The sequence below is a fragment of the Oryctolagus cuniculus genome, chromosome 2 (genome assembly GCF_051225735.1).
Source record: "Oryctolagus cuniculus isolate XC-2025 breed Fujian yellow rabbit chromosome 2, ASM5122573v1, whole genome shotgun sequence".
In the NCBI taxonomy this organism is placed as follows: Eukaryota; Metazoa; Chordata; class Mammalia; order Lagomorpha; family Leporidae; genus Oryctolagus; species Oryctolagus cuniculus.
In genome coordinates, this window is record NC_142868.1 from 199,625,544 (window position 1) to 199,646,808 (window position 21,265).

Genomic DNA, 21,265 nt, shown 5'->3' on the forward strand with positions numbered 1-21,265 from the left:
GGACAGCACATCTGGCATCCTGGGAGCATAGGCGGCAGCCGGATGCCGGCCGGGACCACACACTGACCCTGGCCTGGGTCCTGACGGCCCTGTCCTGCTGGTGCAGATCCCCCATGCCATTCCAACCTGTTCCCATCTCTAAACATTGCTCTGTGTTCCACCGAAGCATGTTTCCAAAATCCCATTTCCACAGAAAATACTTGACACTGACATGAAGATGTCACCTGACTACAGGAGACACATCCACCTGTAGCACCTGAGCCTGCGCCCAGCCTGGCCCTGCACAAAGCCGCACGCCCTGCAACCACCCACTCTCTGGGGCCCTGTTGTACCCAGCTCTCCTGTGGGCTGGAGGGGAGCAGGATGGCCTCACTGAGCCGATAGACGTGGCAGCAATGGAGAAAGTGCACTACTGTTAACCCACCGAACCTATGTTTGAGCAGAATCTAGCGGCAATTCCAGGACAAGAGCCCAGTTTCTTTATTCATGGACCCCAGGACGCCACGTGAGCTTGATGTCATAGACCATGTCCTAGACACAGATTACGTCCCACTCTTCCAAGTCCACAATCGTCCCACTAGTCTGAGTCTCGGCTCAGCCACCCGACGACAACCCACAAATCCCTTAAACCCAATGGCAGCTCACAGTAATGGGGGTGCACCTGCCTCTCTCATCCTCCCAGAAAATGGGAAGTAGGCATTTTCATCCCCATTTTGGAGATTAAAAAAAAAAAAGCAGAGACTTGGAAGTCCCACAAGGCCTCCAATGTCCCAAGGTTAGGACATCAGAGCCCAGTTTCAAACAGAAGCAACCTGACTGCAGAATCCCACTATTCAAACCGCAACTGCTACCTGCCTCCTGGGCATCACTGGTGATTCTGTCTGCTGTTGCCGTGGCAATTATCCCTGCCCCACTGTCGGAGGACGCGCACCTTTCTAGCCAGGAACTGACCTCATCTACCCCCTCCTGCGGATCTGTTCCGCCAGACGCAACCATCTGTTGGATGTTGTCCTGTGGAGCTGCACGGAGCTGCAGCCCAGGAGCAGAGCCCCAGCCCCAGCCCCATGAGGACACACGGGGCCCTCCCTGGAGAGGGCGCAGCCCCACGGCGGTCCTAGGATGCACCGGCAGCACACGTGGGTCTCTGGGGAAAGATGTTGCAGATCCTGGAGCGGCCAGCCAACAAACCACCAGGGCGGCGTCCCTTCCACCCTACCCAGTGAGGAGATTCTCCCCAAGAAGAAGAAGGAGCCACACAGAGGAAGCCTTGCGCAGTGTAAGGGGGCTGAAGAGCACCAGGGACAGAGCCTCCCTTTGGCCGGCAGGGGCAAGCTGTCTCCCGGAGTGATGGCGACACAAAGCTGCACCGTGCATCCTGCCCATCACTCACTCTCACGGGAGAGGTGCCCTCACACGAGCAGGCAGGTGGCACCCATGGCAGGCCTGGGGAGGAGGTAGCCGGGAAAACCCGATTCCACCCTGCTGTCTGCTTTTGCTCAGATTCAAGGGAAGGAGCCGGGCCCGGGTGGCTCCAGCTGGATCAGCAGCTGCAGGTTGAAGGCTGGGGGCCCCCTTGGCTGTGCCCCCACAAGGAGTGGGCACCACTCCCAGGAGACTGTGCTCCAAGGCCTTCTGGTCATGAACCCAACTGCAGTCTGTGCTGCAAACCAGTGAGAAAAGACCAGGAAGGAAACGACATTCAGTGCGAAAGAACAGAGACAGGAATCCGGAGTCACCTCACAGTCCCTTCCTGTGCGACGGTGGAGCAGCATTCCAGGCCCCACAGAAGGGCCCCCGGGGAGAGGAGCCGGGGCAGACGTGAGTGCCAGAGCTCCGGAGGGCAGGGACACAGAGGACCATGCAGGGTAAGCTTCCAGGGCGCAGAGGGGCCACACTGCCCGTGTCAGGGACAGCCACGGCCAGCACACTGCTCCCCACAGCTGGACAGGCAGGCAGACAGGCAGAGGCACACGAGAGACGGGGTTCTGGGAGATGGGGCTCCTCTACCTAGTCTATGGTTTATTCTCAGCCAGACCCCACCTGGGGGTTCAACGTGCTCCTTAGTCATCAGAGTCCCTGTCCTGGCCTGCTCCAGGCTGACGCCATCTCTGGCTTGGAACCAGATGGAACCCACCACAGGCACCAGACAGGCCAGACCCTGGGAGCCGACCCCCTGCCGGCCCTGTCCTCCCCTCCAGGGCCCACAGGACACAGCTGCCAGAAAGCGCACAGCGAGAGGACACTAAGTTAGGCAGCGGCTCTCACTGAGAGATAGAATGGGACTTAAGGAGGCTTCACACACTGCACTCTCCCCCCACCCCCCCAAAGGCCTCACACAGCTTCCAGCAAGAAGCTGCCGTTGCCAGCCGGAGCTTCTGTGACAGGGACAGGCAGGAGGACCACGGGAGAGGCAAGGGACACAAACAATAAAGTGACTTAAAAAGGCGACCACACACTGCTTGTCATCTACTCTACGAAGGCTGCGCTGTAGCAAGACGATGGGGCAAAAACAGAAATGCCTAGGAAGACAAGGGAGAGACAAGAGTGGCTTTAAGTGCACAACATTCATGTCCTCAAAGATTCATAGTTTCTTGCACAAATCCCTTCGGGCACTAAATGTTAAGCAGATCACAATTTAGGGGCAGTAAGTGCGGCTCAAAGCTTCCAACAGGACGAGAGTGCAGGGGAGGGCAGAGCCATGGGCACCTGCATTGGTGGGAACTCGGTCCCTGGTTCCCAGAAGACATCGGTGACAGTGCCACGGGCTGGCGGCTGAGTCTGGGTGCCAGAGCCACGTGCCCGGGCTCACGCCCCACGGTAGCCTCTGCTCGCTGAGAGCGAATGGCCAAGACCTCCTTCTCCAGGCCTCCATCTCCTCCACCTGTAAGTCGAGGGGCATGGTACCCGTCTGGGGGTCCTGCAGCTGCCAGGACGACGCTCCACAGCAAAGGGGGGCCCATGAGCCACCGCAGAAATGGATCTTGCTGTTCCGGAGCTCAAAGGCGGGAAGCCGAGGTGTGGGCGTGGCCGGACGCTGCTGAGGGCTGCATGGGAGCAGGAGCCTGTCCCAGACCCCGTTCCTGGAATCCAGGGCCATCTTGTCCCCGTGTCTCTTTGTGCCATCTCCTCTATGTGTAAGGGCCTTGGGCCTCCTGGGTCAGAGCCCACCCTCATTTCAACTCAGTTCTCTCGACCAAGGCCCCACCTCCAAACAAGCTCACACTGCAAGAAACTGAGGGCTCCAACGCATGCATTCGGGGCGCGCAGTTCAACCTGGGGTGGGGCTAATTTGAGAGGGGCACAATGAGGGTTCCATGTGCAGTTGACACGGCGCCATCCTGCGGGGCTGGCAGGCCACGGGGGCTCTGTGGCAGCTCTCACACCTCACCCCTGGCCATGGTGACCCCACAGGCAGCATCACAGGCCTGGACCAGCCGGCAGCAGGGCTGCAGCACGCTGCACCCCCAATGCCATCTTCTCGCTGTGGGACTACACTGGGGCCACAGCCGCGTCCCCGGCCTGAGACCTGGCAGTGCAGCTCAGCTGCAGAGAGGAGAGGACAGGGCTCACAGGGCAAGACGGCTGCGGCTTCACACCCTCATGCTGCAGAGAGCGACCTGGGGCCACGCTGGCGATGCCTCCCCCAAGCTCTCGGCCCTGAGAAGAGTATCTCTGCTTTTCCCGAGGTTGGGGCTCCACTCATTCATAAAAACACATTCACAGGCAACTTGGGTGCAGAAAAGGGATACTGTACTGCGCATGTCCCTGTGAGGGGAGCAGGCTGGCCTCCCTGCGCAGACGGAGGCCGCCGTGGTTTCCGATGCCGGGGAACAATGTTCACCGACAGCTCCTGCCACAAGCACACATCTGCTACCGGAGCCTGTTTCTCCGTTACCAGAACAAGGCACGGGTTGGTTGCCGCTGAGGGGCTGAGTCTGCTGAGCTGGGTGCAGACATGTGACCATGCCTTCTCTGAGCCTGACCTGTTCCCTGTCGCCTCCTGTAGCCAACCACATGCCAGGAACTCCTCTGCCCACGCACGTGCACCTGTGAGTCACTCCACAGGACAGGCCGGTTGTGCCTCCAGGAGGTCCAGCCTGTCTCTTCAATGTCTTAAGGGAGGCCATGAGGGAGAAGGTACTGGAGGAAGGGCCGGCCAGGGTGGAAGGCTGCCCACAGCCCACTGCTGCCTGTATATAACTCTGTGTCCACCAGTGAAAGCCCATCCTGCCATGGCTGCAAGGCCCTTGGGAGGAGCCAGGACCAGCAGCAAATCCCACAGAATGAAGAGTCCGCTATAAAGATGATCCCACTCACTACACCTGACTCCCTCCTGAAAACCAACAGTGTCCCGTGAGCTGCAGGCAGGAGGCCCACCAAAACTGGAATCCCACACCGAATAGCCCGGTGCTTTCAGTCTGAAAGGACGCCGGCACCCTTCAGTTCCCAGGGTGCTCCCTGGAGAGCCCTGGGTGTGCCCTGGCTGGGCACGTATGGAAGTAAAAGCTACAGCACTGTCGCATAGTTCAGCTGCCTCCGAAAGCAGGCCCTCAGACGATTCCTGCCCCAGTGAGAGGTTCCGCACGGGAGCTTCCTGATCACAGACAGAGGCCAGGAGCTGGGATCCCGGTCCACCAACCCTGCCTCCATCCACAGAGGCTGCTCCGGCTCCAGAGCCAGCCTCCACGTTCCCTTCCTCATCCAGGGGCCCCGCAGAGAAAACGCTCCTGCAAATACACACGGGTGTGGACAACTGGGCCAGCAGGCACGGAGGGGCCGGGTGGGGCATGTGGAGCTGGCTGCAGGGAGTCTGGTGGACCCTGGCCTGATCCCCTCACACACGTCCTCATTCCCCTATAGTGCGGGGGCCACGCACCCCAGGGAACGTCCCCTATGAAGACGATCCCAGGTCTCTGTGTCTCTCTGTGGATGGGGAGATGCTTGCCCCAGGCAGCATCCTCAAAGCTGGGGGTGCACCAGGCTCTCCCTGCAGGGAGATGGCCTGGTGCAGAGCGATGGGCGGGAACTCAGAGCAGCACACGTGTGAACGGACGAGAGCTGCATTCGGGAAGTGACAAGGGCCAGGTGAAAAAGCAAAGGGGCAGTGCTGGGGCACGTGGGGAGGCAGTTAGGCAACAGCACGGAAGCCAAGAAAGTGCGTTTGGGGAGGGCACCGCGCACACCGGGGGAGGGCACCGCGCACACCGGGGGAGGGCACCGCGCACACTGGGAGAAGCCACTGCTTGGGACCCCACCTTCCACCTAGGATGCCTGGGATCCAGTCACACCTCCACCTCCAATCAGCTTCCCTCTCATGTGCCTGGGAGGCAGATTACGTCCAAGCATTGAGTCCTTGCCACCCACATGGGAGACCCGGATGGAGTTCCTGGCTCCTGGCTTTAGCTTGGCCCAGCCCTGGCTGTTGTAGGCATTTGGGAAAGGGCTGGAGGATGGAAGATGCGTGTGTGCGTGTGCGTGTGTGTGTCATGCTGCCTTTCAAATAAATAAATAAAATCCTAAAAAAAATCTGGCTGGTGAAAAAGATTTCTTTTTGACATTACCCCACTGTGTTTTTTCATGATGGGCCTATTTCACGGTGTATCTGGAAAGCACAGAGCAACGTCTTCATGGAAGACATCCTGAAGAAGGAAGGGATCCTACAACATCTTCCAAAACTGTGCGTTGAGCTATCAGCTCTGCAGCCACAGGAAAGCCCTCCCTGCTGAAACTGCACACAATGTCCAGGACTCAGCAAGCTTCTGCCACTAGCAGGCACAGCCCCATACACTCCACACAGATACCTGGGTAGATGACGGAAAACTGCCCTCCCAGGTGGGCAACCCACTCACCTGGGCATGTCCCCCCGGCCTAGCAAGTGTGGCAGGGGTGAGGGGAGAGGTGCCTCCGGGAGCTGCTGCAGGTACCAGAACCTCGGCCACTGCCACACCCCGTCTTTACCACCTGCCCCATGATCCGCAGGGCCCAGGGTCGCAGTGCCTCCCACCTGTGTGCAGAGCCGCTTCCGTTTCTGACCGCCGGCTGCACGGCTGCCTGGCTTCGCCATGAACACAGGCAGGCAGGACTCCTGCTCATGGGGGAGCCTCCTGCACAGCCTAGGCCCCTCCCCCTTGCTGGGCTCAGACCACACACTGCCTCCTCCAGAGCACGAGAGCAGACCACCAGCAGCGTGTTCTCCCATCATCCTCCTCTGCGTCTTGCTTTCCCTTCCCGTATCCATTTCTCTTACTATGGTTTTTCTCTCCTTTCTGGGCCACTCTGCCCATTCTTTCAGAGCTCGGCCTCGGAGCCTGTCAAGAGGGCCAGGAGGTGAGTAAGGACAGGTCCAGGATGGACCAAGCGATCCCCCTTTGCCGTGGTCAGAGGGACGGCTCCCAACTGCAAGGCCTCTGGATGGCACGGAGTGCCCAGGCCTCGCTGCAGCACAGGCTGCCGGCCAGCAGGGAACTTATTAAACTGGGGCCTCTCACTCCAGTTCTTCATCCAATGACTGCTGCATGAAGGACACATGAGTCGGAACCTCCGAGTTTCGCCTGCACATCTGTCATTAACCGGCTGGAAGAATTGGTCGTCAATTAAAGCCAGGGCAGGTGGGCAGGAGGCGGGCAGGACGCGGGCGGGGAGATGGGGGGAAGTCAGTGGAACCACGGCTCCGCCTGGCCCTCTGCACTTGCAGTATACCTTCCTGTGGTCTCTGGCACGTGCAGCCTCGGGTCGATGGCAACTCTGCAAACATCACAGCCTGAAGCACACAGACGCAAGCTGAAAAGCAGGTAGGAAGAAGCGGTTCTGAGAACAGGCCACGGAAGGCTCGGCTGTGCGATGTGGAAGGCGGGTCAGCTTAGATGGTGAGGGGGCCCCTACACCTCTCTCAGCACAATGGGTTGCACATGAACTTGGATGCACCAACAAAATGGCTGCAAGGGCCGGCACCGCGGCTCACTAGGCTAATCCTCCACCTAGCAGCGCCGGCACACCGGGTTCTAGTCCCGGTCGGGGTGCCGGATTCTGTCCCTGTTGCCCCTCTTCCAGGCCAGCTCTCTGCTGTGGCCAGGGAGTGCAGTGGAGGATGGCCCAAGTGCTTGCGCCCTGCACCCCATGGGAGACCAGGAGAAGCACCTGGCTCCTGCCATAGGATCAGCGCGGTGCGCCGGCTGCAGCGCACCAGCCGTGGCGGCCATTGGAGGGTGAACCAATGGCAAAAGGAAGACCTTTCTCTCTGTCTCTCTCTCTCTCACTGTCCACTCTGTCTGTCAAAAAAAATGGCTGCAAGTCAGTTCACCTCCAAGATACGTGCAAGAATTTCCATCCAGAGCTTCGGTCAGGCTGAAGGCGCTGCCTCCGCACACCAGACTCAGGCACCACCTGTTGACGGCTGCCCAAGGACTCCCGACGCCACCTGCGGTCATTCACTCTTGACTTGCCTGTTTCTGTGCAGGGCGCAGCTGAGAAAGGTGGCCCCGTGGAACGACGTACTTTGTGCACCCAACGACTCTCAGCCTGATTCGAGGCCGGCACAGCTCTGTCCCTGTCTTCAGCTGTCCTACGCCAAGGACAGTCACTCTGCACATCCTTCTTTGAAAACCTCCACCATCCCCACATTACAACCCCTGGCACGACACCCAGTGCTCCAGAGTCTGCAGCAGCGTCACCATGGCGACCACGCAGTAGCCGAGAGCTCCTCTGTGAACGGCCTGGACCAGACAACAGGCGCGGCGTCCCCAACCTCAGGAAGTGTCTGGTGCCACCGACAGAGAGACACGCACATAGGGAGCCACAGGGAGTGAGGGTTTCCCTGGTGGCTTCCTCAGTGCTCGGAGCTTTCCCTATTGAGACGGTTTCGCCAGCATCAGCGTCATCAGGTGGGGACAGCGGCTGCATGGATCGGGCCACTGAGGGTCAAAGGCTGAACCGTTCCACCAAACAGGACACAAACGCAGTAAACAACGGGGATTCCCTAAGGTGGGTGCGACACCACGGCTGATGGGGCTCCCCGACCATGCACGGCCTGGGCGCTCACAGAGCGCGGGCAGTGTTCCCAGTGCTCTCCTCAAGGCTGCCTGAATAAGAGGCAGAATCTGCGCTGGGCTTTAAGAGACCACAAGGGCGTTGCCCTGGGAGTGGGAAGAAACCACAGGCAGAAAGGCCAGAGAGGGCTGGGAATTCACGTGCTGTGTGCAGGAAGCAAAGGCCTGACCTGTGCATCCACAGTGGCTCTCGAAATAAAAGCTGCATCCTGTCCTCACAGTGCAGGCCTCAACTCCCAGCACATGTGCATTTAGGAAGGCTGGTTCAGCAGCAGCAGAGTGTGCCGGCTGAGTCGTCAGCCAACCGCAGACAGAAAACGCCTCCACCCCGCCCTCAACACTCGGTCTTTCCTGTTCCGCCCAGCACTGCGCAGGACCACCGTCATCTCAGCTTCTGACGGCAGCTGGACATAGAACCAGCAGGGCTGGGAGTCCAACACCTGTGAAGCAACGGGCCACCCTGTGTTGCAATCAGAGGTGATTAGAACCCCGCGGATGGATGTGCCATCCAGATCCAAAACAGAGGAGCATTCATGGTCCCCAGTTGCACAAGTATCACATGATGCTGTAAAAAGAAACGGCAAGAAAAACAAAACAGACCAAAGATCCACAAACCAAGAAAGATCCAAAGGACCCGGTTTTACTGCACTCGCCACGGCAGGCTTTGGTAGGAGATTTTTGCAGTCCTGACACATGCACGCATGTGCACACACACACACACACACACACTGGCAGGAGACTGACCCGGGACATCACACAATCACTTCACTGTCAAATTCAAGACCAAGTGCAGGCCTGGACTCTCTGCAGCTCCCTCTTCACACTGCAGGAAGTAAACAAACCACTCGTGATTGTGAATGCCGCGGGCGCCTGAACGCCGTGAGAGAACTCTCTGTCCCCAGTGCCGGCAGCACAGTGCTCTCACACCCCCAGCTGCGGGCCCACACACTGGCCATGGACAACGCAGACATGGACAGGCCTCAGCGCTGGTCTGGCACAACCTCTTCTTTCCACAGATGGCCGAGAGCAAGCCAATGGCTCGTCTAACGTCGAGAGCCTGCTTTCTGCTCTCCCACACTGCAGGGTCATGACTGTCTCCTCCTTAAACTCAAGACGGGGCTCAACTTCTTCAGTCCTGCAGTGTGGCCATGTGCACAACACACGTGTGTGTAACACACCCACGGCCGCTCTCATGGGCTTGATTGAAGAGCAAGGTCCAGGAGCCCGCACAGAGCCCCCACCCCAGGCTCTCTACCGGAACGAGAGCGAAGGCCCCTCCACATTGAGTCTCGGACGCTAGCCCAGCGGGGCTCACTTTCATAAGGGGAGGACGTGGAGTTGCTCACGTACCTCAGAGGCTTGGCTCTGCTGCAGATTCCATCCCCAAGGCAGAAACAGCAGAGGCTGGGCGTCCCCCGCCCCCAGCCTGCTCGGGGCAGTGGGAAGGGGGGGAACTGAAGATTTAAGGGCTTCACTGAGCAAAAATGCAGAAGTTAGCTTTGCCTCCTCCCAGGTTTCCATGTAGTTTTCCAATGGCCTCCACTGCCATCAAATCTCCTCTCTGAAGCTGCAGGCAAGCCACACACTGCCTGGAGCCATGAACCATGAGGCTGGGAGGGTCTCAGGGCACTGAGGGCCTGAGAGAGGAGTGAGGCAGAGAAAAAGCGCAGAACACAAGGCAGCCGCACACAGCACCTAGAGACCAACCAGCCTACTCTGGGGAAGCCCAAGGGCTCCGGCCCTGCACCTGTTGCCCCAGGCTGACACTGCACACTGACACCACAACCCTGACTTCTCTTTTTTTAATTAACATAGCCTTCTTTAAACATTTGTTTATTTCAAAAGTAGTTTGGGGGCCAAGCCAAAGCCAGGATTCAGGAACTCTATCCTGGTCTCCCACATGGGTAGCAGGGGCCCAAGCACCTGGGCCATCATTCGTGGCCTTCCCAGGTGCATTAGCAGGGAGCTGGATTGGAAGCAGATTAGCCGGGACAGAAACCCACACTGATTTGTGATGCCGGTATCACTAGCATTGCAAGCAGTGGCTTAACCCATCATGACACAACACTGGCCTGATCCCTTCTTAACGAACAATCCAATCATCTTGCCCGTGTGCTATGTTTACTTTCATTTCTAGCCCAACTCTCAGTTCTTCTACTTCCCATCTGCAGTCTGCAACTCCTGGCAGCCTGCAGACCTCTAGAGCACGAGTGGTGAAGGCTCCAAGCTTCCTGAGAGCCCGGGCATGGGTCAGCTCCTCAGCGTTGCAGACTTCCTGGGGTGCACCCGACCACCAGCCTCACCCAGAGCTGATATGCGGAGGCCCTGCCCTCCACCGAGGGAGCAGATGCAGGATGAGTCAATGGGGTTTCACAGGGAGCAGCCCAGCTCCCTGTGAGGATGGCAGGGCGGGTGAGCACCGTGGGGCAGGGCACAGCCCTTGCTGCACCAACAAGAGGTGCAATTTGGGAACTGCCTGGCCACTGTAAGAAATGTGAGTCTTTGAATAATATCCAGGGCCTTTCTCCTTTTTTTAATATTTTATTTATTTATTTGAGAGGTAGAGTTACAGACACTGAGGAGGGAGAGACAGAAAGAAAGGTCTTCCGTCCGCTGGTTCACTCCCCAAATGGCCGCAATGGCCGGAACTGCACTGATCCGAAGCCAGGAGCCTCCCACGTGGGTGCAGGGGCCCAAGGACTTGGGCCACCTTCTACTGCTTTCCCAGGCCATAGCAGAGAGCTGGATTGGAAGAGGAGCAGCCAGGACTCAAACTGGCACACACATGGGATTCAGGTGCTGCAAGGGGCTTAACCTACTGCGCCACAGTGCTGGCCCCAACCCAGGGCCTTTCTGATGGGCCTACTCTCAGCCTTGATTGCCTGACAGCCCAGCCCAGCCCAGCACATCACCCGTGTGACAGTGTGTGACTTGGGTCATCTCCTCCACTCCCCTTGCAAGTCTGCGTGGAAAGCAGCGGTGTCTTAACAGTGATGCCTTTAGGACCCCTAACGTTTGCCCTTTGCAGTGCAGGAGTGAAGATGCACACACTGAGTGGAACAGGCCCAGTGAGTAGGGCAGAGACGCAGAGGAACCGCCCAGTGAAAGCGGCACGCCCTTCCTGGAGTGCAGGCGGAAGGAAGTGTGAGAGGGAAAGCAGACGGGGCTGTGCTGAAGCAAGGCCGGCCCTAGAGTCCCCTGCAGCCACTCCATCAGGCTTCCAGGGCTGGCCTCATCCTCCCCATTGCTGGTCGCTGGAGGACTGAGCCAGGCAAAGGCGTGAGAAGCCCGTTCCCACCTGGCCAATGCAGAACCGCATCAGCCACAGTTCTCCGAACAGTCTAGCTCCTCCTCTGGAGTCAGCACTAAGCTGGAGAGCAGGGGCTTTTACACCGCTCCTTAAAGGACAAAACCCACAACTAACACTCCCGAGCAGTGACTACACGCACTTCTCATCCTCGCTCCAGTGCTGGGAAGAAGGAGCGGAGGGGGGCTGGGCATCCTGCATGGTCTCACGTGTGGCAACCCCAGAGCCAGGCTGCAGGCAAGACTTAGCGTCCTCCAGCCGGGCATCCCCGGGGCTCCTGGGACACCTGAGTTCGTCTCCATGAGGGCGGGGAATCCGTGTGCAGTCCTGCCTGGGAACTGAGGGCGGCAGGTGCACAGCGTCTTCCTGATAGAACCTGCATCTGAGCAGGCTGCAGCCCCCAGGCCTCAGGCCCTCCCGTGACGGCAACACTGGGCAGGAGGCACCCTGTGAGATGCAGGGCAGAGCAGGAGGGGTGCCTGAGTCCTCCCTCACAATGGATTTTGGGGGAGAAGTTCCATAATTTGTGAACACCTGGTCTGCGTTAGCTATTAAGGCCCAACAGGATCTGAAATTCTTTGGTTTAATTCTATGAATGTGGGTAAACACAGGGTATTAAAAAATGTGCAAAAATGGAATTAAAAGACAAGTTCAGGGCATGCATTTGGCCTGGTGATCAAGATACTGTATCCCACACGAGACAGGGTACCTGAGTTCAATTCCCAGCAATGGCTCCTGACTCCCGTTTCTTGTTAACGTGAACCCTGAGAGGCAGCAGTGACGGCTCAAGTGATTGGGTTCCTGCCACCCACACAGGACACCTGGATTCAGTTCTGTCTCCCGGCCATGCGCCTGGTCATTGCACGCATTCGGGGAGTGAACCAGTAGCAGGGACTGACACTCTGTCTCTCTGCTTCTCAAATAAATAAACTTTTTAAAGAAAAATTTTATTTTGCTACAAAACAATCCATGTAGCATTTTTTTCAAAACATAACCACCTTTCTGAAGACCCAGCACAGACTAAGGCCAGCTACCCAGATGGCCACAAGGATATAGGGGAAAGAAAAGACTTGTGTTTGCTGGAAACCAGGCAAGTGCAATGCAGAGACAGACACCTGTGCCCACAGTGGCCCAGGCCAGCCTTGGCCACTTCCTGTGAAAGCCACAGAGGCATCATCTGTCGGGAAGGAGGGGTCAGCAGGGACCCCCCCCTCCAGGGACATCAGTTACGGCCACATGGACTTGCCAGAAGAGGGGCCACTGAGGCTTTGGCTGGCACAAGAGAAGCCACACCAGAGTCCCACAGACTGACCACAATGGCTCTGGAGAGAGGCTGCCACGTAAGCAGGCTGGCACGGGTCACTCACTGGAGGGGGCCATCGCCCAGCGAGGACAGCAGTGGCCACACGGGCCATCTTCTCAGGGTGTGTCAGGCTGAGAGGGCTGTGGTCTCCCTGCAGGAACTTCCTCTGGCGCAAGCTGCTCTTCCGACAACACAATGAGTTTGTGTTTTATGTGATAACCCGAGGGAGGGGAGGAAGCAAGCGAGGCCTTCCTCGCGCGTGGCCCCCTGCAGCAGTCGGCTGAGTTAGCAGGGCTGTGTCTCTGGGCCGTTCCATCTGCCTTCCACCCCTCAGCATCATTTCTCGGGGAGCAGTGCCCACAGCCAGGGCCCTGCAGGAATACAGCCGAGGCCAACTGTGAGGCCATCCAGCTACCACTTTCAGGAAAAGACTTGCTCAACGTTTGCTCAGTGTAGAGCTGAGAGCCGGATGCAGGGCTGCTGAGTGGCGGACAGATCGGGCCTGGGTGGTGGGAGGGGAACCCGCGAGGGACCATGGCTCCTATGAGGCGACGCCTGGCTCTAAGTTTGGAAAAGGAGTGGGAGGCAGCGAGGACATTTCTCTTGCTTAAAATAAGAGCGTTCGCTCCCAGAATATGCCTTCTCGTACTCTCTAGGGTGCCGAAGAGGCACTGGACCAAAGGCCTGCAGAGTGCAGCATCTGGAGAGATGATGGCGACATCCAATCCACAAACACTCGTGGGAGCCAGCTCACAGCTGGTTAAGGAAAGCAGGGTGAGCAACGCAGGGCACCCGACCACCCGCCCAGGCCAGTGCTGCCTCTGAGCCCAGGACCGCCAAGGCCACAGTGGGCCAGGTTTCCTCTGGGGAAGTGCAGCACCGCGCACGCACCTGTGCAGTCACCACCTTGCCGACAGCCACCTCTGCACACGCACAAAATGCATTTGCTTAAAGCAATCAGATACCTACTGAGTGTCTCCTAACCGGGCACACTCAGTGCCCAGCCAGAAGCACGGCCTTCAGTGCTGAGGTCAGAGCCCGGGCACAGCCAGGACAGCCCTAGAACAGGGTGGAGCAATGCAACAGAGACAGGTACACAGGTCAGATGAGGCGCTTCTCAGACAGCCCCGTCCTCAGGACAAGCTTCCCGCAGGGGAGGGAGTGAGCAGTATGAGCTGAACCATCGTGTGCACCCCGTCGGGGCATGCTGGGGGGCCCGAGCGGAGCTGGGGCTGCAGCCAAGGCCAGAGGGTGCTGCGTGAGCTCAGAAAAGAGCCATGGGAGCCATGGACAGACAGAGTTTCCAACAGAGCAGGGTCATTTTAGTGATGTTCTGCCGTCCCAGGGGCACACACCCCACGTGGAACGGTGCTGCAGGTGAGTCGCTGGTGTGGTTTCAACACGTTCCCTTGTGTTGAAAACCTGACTGCCAGACTCACAGGCTCAGGGTATGTCGGGGGGCGGGGAGGGACTCAGAGAGGTGACTGGAATTTGACAAGGTCACAAAGATGGGTCCCTGCGATGGGTTTGTAAGAAGCAGGAGAGGCAGGAGTGGGCACAGGTGCTCTGCCCCACCACAGGGTGCTCCCCATCCCAAGAGCAGGCAGCACAAAGGCTCCCACCGGGTGCCAAAGCCACGCTCAGGCTCTCCCCAGCCTCCAGAACCCTGGGCCAAACAAACCCCCATGAATGACCCCTCCCAGGTACTCTGTGACAGCACTAGAGGATGGACAGAGGCTGCAATCGCCTGCCGCAGCACACACAGGCACCAAGAGGCTACCAGACAGTGTGCGAGGGGCAGGACCATAAACCCCAGCCTCCCGGGATCCGAGCAGGGGCTGAGGACGCCGCAAGATGTACAAGAACATCTTTGAGATAGTCCGGAGGTCCAAAGTGAAACAGGAATGAATCTCGATCTAAGGTCCAGAGACCCCGACTGGAGACGCCACTGCCCACGAGACACAGGAGGTCTCGGACCACCCCAGCAGCTCCAGGAAGCCTGGGTGCCACCATCTGTCATTTGGATTCACCAGGACTGCCTTGTGATCACTGAGATAATTAAAGGATCAAAAGTCCAAAAGTCTGTGGAAAATGGATTTTAAAAACTTTATCTTTATGGGGCTGGTGCTGTGGCATGGTGGGTAAAGCGGCCACCTGCAATGCTGGCATCCAATATGTGCACCGGTTCGAGTCTCAGCTGCTCCACTTCTGATCCAACTCTCTGCTGTGGCCTGGGAAAGCAGTGGAAAATGCACAAGTCCCTGGGCCCCTGCAACCATGTGGGAGACCCGGAAGAAGCTCCTGGCTCCTGGCTTCGGATCGGCACAGGTCTGGCCATTGCAGCCAACTGGGGAGTAAACTAGCAGATAGAAGACCTTTCTCTTCCTTTCTGTAACTCTGCCTTTCAAATAAATAAATACATCTTTAAAAAAATTTATCTTTTGAAATCCAACCACAAGGTTTTCATAACACACACCTTTCAGCAACTGTCTGAAGCCCCTCCCTCTGTGCATGGATTTGAAAACTTTTTGCATCAAAATAATCTTATCTTCTCACATCCCATTCTCCCACGAACATTCTGATGTCCCTTCATTTCAGCAGGACACAAATGAGAGCAGAGGCAGGGAGCTGGGGGCCCCTGCGTTGCGAGGCTCTGGGCACCGGGGGCTCCTCACTCTGCTCCACGGCTGCCCCAGACACACGAGGGTCCCAGAGAAGCTCACCATCCTCAGGAGGTGTACAGCAAAACGAGTGACAACTGCCGTGCGCCTTGTCCCAGAAAGAGCAGCAACAGGAAGGCAGCCAGGCCCCGTCCGTGCCAGTCAGACGGATCTGCTGGGAACGACGCGAGCCCCTGCTGCGCACTGGGGCGGTTCTGCACCCCCGTAAGCTTTACACCAGCGAGAAGGGCGCGCCTCTTTCCTAGCGGCCTCAGAGGGCTCCCAGCCGTGCCATATTTTCACAGCTCCCCTAGAGCCAGGAGCTGTACGCATTTTGTACTCACTCTGCATTTAACTGGTATTTACGCGTGCCGATTATAGCTGCAAACACACTTCTTGTTCCCGAGTGTGGTTGGAGAGGTGGATGGGGAAGGCGCCCTGGAAATTTACAGCCCAGAAATAGCATGTGGTCTGTCTCCCTGAAACCCAGCAAGCCCTCTGCGACCGGCAGCATGAGACCAGCAAAGGGCCGGTGACAGACAAAAGACAACAAGCAGGGCAGGGGGCCGGCCCGGGAGCCGCCCGAGGGAGCCAGCAGCAGATGCCAGCTGGGGGCTGAGGCAGACAGGGACGTGGGAGCCACACGCGCAACGCGTCCAGCTAGGACATCCCTTCAAAGGGAATTCTCGCGACTGAAAGGAGACACATACCTGCGGAGGCCTAATGGGCTCTGCCAGAAGTAGCTGTTCACCTGCTGTGGATACGAGTTGTGCAGGACGGCCTGCAAGTGGCCTCAGAGAGCTGGACTGTGCTCCTGCCACTGGCCAGCCCTGTGACCCCTGGGGCTCCCAGTTCCTCCTGGGCTGAAACAACGGTGTTCAACGTCATGGGAGCTCCCGGGGGCTCCAAGGGCTCCTTGGCGTTGTCTTAGGGCCACAGTGGGCAGGCCACAGTGGGCGTGGCCACAGCACCGATACTTGTCCCAGTCTGAGCCCAGGCAGAATTTTATTATAGGGCACTGGGCTTGCATGGGACCATCTGAGAAGGAAGGATCGCTACTTCACCACGCCCAAAGTCATTTCTGGAAACTTCTACACTGCAAGATCTCCTTTGAGCTGGACCTCGGACAGTTCTATATTTAGACACATCGCTGTCACCATGCACAGAAACCTTCAGACGGGGACGTCTCATCCTACCCTACGGACCCAGGACCCGGGGCACAGACACTCTCCTGCCCCAGAACTTCAGGCGGCTGAGAAAAGAAATGGAGTTTCTATTGTTTTAGAAATTCACTGTTTACCCTTTGGGGAGCGGAAGGGAATGGCAGACATCTACTCTGGCAGATACGGGTAGAATGAATCAGGGAAGGAGAATCCAGAGATCGGCCCGGTGACAGCTCGGGGTGACACCGTGAGATGTGCGCAGGGCAGGGCCCCAGCTTGTTCACACAGGGAGGTGTGCAGCACCGTTTAGTTCAGGTTTGCCATCACTGGTGTGTTGCTGGGGCTCCTCCACGGCCCACCTACGCAGGGTCATGCACTCGCTCCAAGCTGTGAGGGGGGTCCCACCCCGTTTGACTCTCTGAATGCTGCAGAAACAGTAGCAGGAAGATCAAACTGGAGATACGCACTTCCCACACTGTGACGAATTTTACTCTGCAAAGATCCCTCCCACAGGAAAATAACTAAGGCTCAATTACAGAAGATTGAACTAAAAACTAAATAAGGGGCCTAGTGTTGTGGCACTGCCTGCGACGCCAGAACCCAGGTGAGTGCCAGTTCAAGTCTCGGCTGCTACACTTCTGATCCAGCTCCCTGCTAATGTGCCTGGGAAAGCAGTGGAGGATGGGCCAAGTGCTTGGGCCCCTGCACCCACGTGGGAGACCCAGATGGAGTTCCAGGCTCTTGGGTTGGGCCTGGGTCAGCCCCTGTTGCAACCATTTGGGGCGTGAACCAGTGGATGGAAGATCTCTCTATATATCTCCTCTCTGCACCCCATCTCTATTCCTCTCCCCCTCTCCCTCTCTGTTGCTCTTTCACATAAATGAGTAACTCCTAGGAAAAAAAGAGAAATATACACATAAGACCATAAGAGGCTAGAGACTTGAGTAAGCAGGTGGAGAAGAGTGAACCATGAAGATGTCAGCCAGAAGAAAGCCATCAGGTAAATCAATGCTAAGAACAAACCACAGCCAGAAAAGACACAGGTAAGCTGTAACGATAAAAGGTTCGCTGCAAATGAAGCTGTGATAATTCTAAATCTGCATGTGTTAGACCCCGAGTTAGAACTATCAAAGCAGGGCAGGGCCCCACATGGCATTCTGAGCTCCTGGCTTTGACTTGGCCCATACTTAGCTCTTACAGCCATTTGGGGGTGAACCAGCAGATGGAAGATCTATCAGTCAATCTACGTCACTATTATTTTCCAAGGAGATGATACTAAACATTCAAAAAAAAATCAGAAAGCAGGCACCAACGCTGTGTTGCAGAGGGTTAGGTCACACCTACAGCACCACTTCCCACATGGGCACAGGTTAAAGTCCCGGCTGCTCCACTTTCAATCCAGCTCCCTGCTAATGACCTGGGAAAGCATCAGAGAAAGACCCAAGTGCTTGGGCCCCTGCACCCATGTGGGCGACCCAGAAGAAGCTCCTGGCTCCTGGGTTCTGCCTGGCCCAGCCCCAGTCATCGTGGCCATGTGGGGAGTGGACCACCAGATGGAAGTCCTCTTTCTCTTGATCTCTCTGTCTCTGTCTCTACCTCTCTCTGTAACTCTGCCTTTCAAATAAATAAAAATAATCTTTTTTAAAAATTCAGAAGGCAAAGAGTGGGCATTCAGCCTCCCATGTCAGAGTGCCTGGATTTGATTCCTGGCTCTGGCTCCTGACACAGACCCTGGGAAGCAGCAATGATGGCTCAAATGACTGGGTTCCTGCTACCCACGTGAGAGACCTGGATTGCATTTCTGGCTCCCAGCCTTAGCCCCACCCCAGCCCAAGGTATTGTGGGCATTTGTGCAGTGAAGTAGCAAATGGAAGTACTCTCTGTCTCTCTAGTCCTGTGCCTCTCAAATTAAAAAAAAAAAAATCAAAAGGAGGCTAATAATTATTGAGCTGTTTTCAGTTTAAGAAGTTAACCTGTCTCCACCTTTTACAATAAAGCAGAAATAAATAAAATATAAAGTCACACAGGAAAAAAAAGAGTCAAAGAAATCAAGAGTATTGACTTTTAAAAATAATACTTAAGCACAACACACTCAGGCAGGTTGGTCAAGGAAGAGAGGAGAGATGGCCTCAACTGCATTTGTAATGGAGAGTAGAAAAGATTTTAAATTACGTGAATGATTTTATGCTAATTAACTTGAAAAGTAGGGAATCACAGACCAGAGAAACACAACTTAGGAAGAAATGAGTGCAAATAATTTTATAGGCTATGGGAAAAAAATTAAATAGCTAGAAATATTCCTACAGTGAAATCACTAGACCTCATTTCCAAAATTTTAAGACCAGATAACTCAAATCATAACAAAAATCTTGTGGGAAATGGAAAAAAAAAACAGAGGGAGGAAAAAAAAACTTTCCTCTTAAATCAGACAAAAGCAGTTAAGAAAGGGAAAATACAAGCCAAACTCTCTCATGAGTAAAGAAGCAAAAATTTAAAGCAAAACACAAGTAAATAGAATCCAGATGTGTATCAGACGTGTACTTAACCAGCTAGATGTGTTATACAAGTTCAAAAGAGTTTCGCATTGCAATAAGCTTTGAGTGAAATGTTCCAAAGAGAGAATCAGTGGGAACCATACGGTGCTCCTAATACATACAGGACAGCTTCTGATAAAATCCAACAAGCATTGATGACTACAGACAAAACACAACTACAGAACAGGAACACAGCGGATGTCCGCCTCCTAATAAAAGACATTCAGATAAAAGTGACAGCAAGAATCACCCTTAGTTATACTAGAACAAATAAAAATCAAGCACGAGAAAAAACTATCTTTTATTGCTTCGATTTAACTTGGTAGTGTAGGTACAAATTCAGACAGGAAATCAGGACAAAGAAATAAACATATGGGGTTTGGAAAGGGATAAACAATATTTCCCCTTATTCACAAGTGACATTTTATAAACAGAAAGATCTCAAGACAAAACACCAGGGATTCCAAAGCTTTGCTGAGACGAGAGAAGGCAAGGCCAACACACAAACGTCAACTGCATTTGCACACTCCAGCAGAGGTGCCACTCACAATGGCAACAAAACCTGAGCTATCTAGGAACATGGAGAAAAGACATACGTGAGGACACATGCCAGACAGGGAAGCGGGCACACAGATTCACAGTGCCCATGGATGCGGGCTCACTACCAGTAAAAACTGTCAATTCTTCCTACATTCACTTGCAGAACTGATACATCAAAGCTGTATTACAGAAGGGGTTTATTGCTACACTACTGTTGTTGCTGATGTTGGTTTTATAATTTTCACACAAATGCAAGGCCCAAGTACAGTCAATTACCCCAGAATAAGAGGGAAAAGGTGGGGGAACCAGATATGAAGACTGAGGAGAGAGCTGTGGTAAGCGAAAGCAGGATGCACTGACACAAAAGTAGGCAAATTAACTGACAAAAACAGGCACAGACGCAGACGCAGACGCAGACGTAGACACAGACGCAGACGCAGACACAGACACAGGGATACATGCAAACAGGACACAACACAGTGTGTATTTCAAATCAATGGAGAAAAATGACCATTCAACAAATGGTATTAGATATTATTTTCCCTTATGAATAAAAATCATATTGGATTTCTACATAACAAATAATTTCAACAATATTAAAAGAAAATACGGGAGAGCAATTTATGACCTCAGAATACACAAGAATGTCTGGATCATCCAACTGGACCAAGTAGGATTTACATATGCAATAAAACATATGCAAATCAACAAACATGATATATCACATTAATAAATTGAATAAAAACCACATGATTATCTCAATAGATACAGAGAAAGCATTTGATACAATAAAACAACTTTTAATGATAAAAACCTTAAGAAAATTGGGTAGAAGGAACATTCCTCAACACAACCAAAGCAATATATGACGGTCACACAGGCAGCATCATACTGAATGGGGCAAAGCTGAGAGCATTTCCACCAAGATCTGGAACCAGACGAGGATGCCCACTCTCACCATCACCATTTAATACAGTCCTGAAAGTCTGAGCCAGGGCCATTAGGCAAGAAGACGAAATCAAAGGGATACAGACGGGAAAAGAAGAAGTCAAATTATTGTAGATGACATGATCCTATATACAGGGGAACCAAAAGACTGCATAAGAGATTATTGGAACTCAAGAGTTTGGTAAAATCACGGGATGTAAAATCAATACACAAAAAGCAACAGCCTTTGTATATGCAAACAACGCAATGGCTAAGAAAGAATGTCTAAAGATCAGTCCCATTCACAATAGCTTCCAAAAAATTCAAATACCTTGTGATAAATTTAACCAAGGATGTGAAAGTTCTCTACAATGAAAATTACAAAATATTAAAGAAAGAAATAGGAGACACAAAAATGGAGAAATCGTCCATGTTCGTGGATTGGAAGAATTAATATCATCAAAACTTCCATACTACCCAAAGCCACTTACAGATTCCATGCAAGCCCAGTCTAAATTCCAAGGATATTCTTCTCAGACCTAGAAAAAAAGACTCTAAAATTCACATGGAAATACAAGTGATCCTGAAAGTTAAGCAGTCTTAATAAATACAAAGCTGGAGGCATCACAATACCAGATTTCAAGATTATAGGACAGTTATAATCAAATCAGCCTGGTACAGGCATGAAAACAGACATGTGGACCAATGGAACAGATTAGAGACCCCAGAAATTAATCCAGGCATCCATTCCCACTGCTGAGAATTTACTTAAAGGAAATTAAATTA

General features: G+C 54.5%; 1 protein-coding gene across 5 annotated transcripts in view; it reads right to left on the reverse strand.

Annotated features, from left to right (window-relative positions):
* The window catches only part of RNF144A (ring finger protein 144A), a 113,206-nt gene that overhangs the window by 56,144 nt on the left and 35,797 nt on the right, over positions 1 to 21,265 (reverse strand). The window contains exon 1 of one of the 5 annotated variants that reach the window (XM_089327854.1): positions 16,026 to 16,432. The exons of the other annotated variants lie outside the window; for them this stretch is intronic. The gene's annotated coding sequence lies outside the window, so the exon portion shown is untranslated. Of the gene's footprint in view, positions 1 to 16,025; positions 16,433 to 21,265 lie in introns of those variants that run through there. 5 annotated transcript variants of the gene reach the window in all.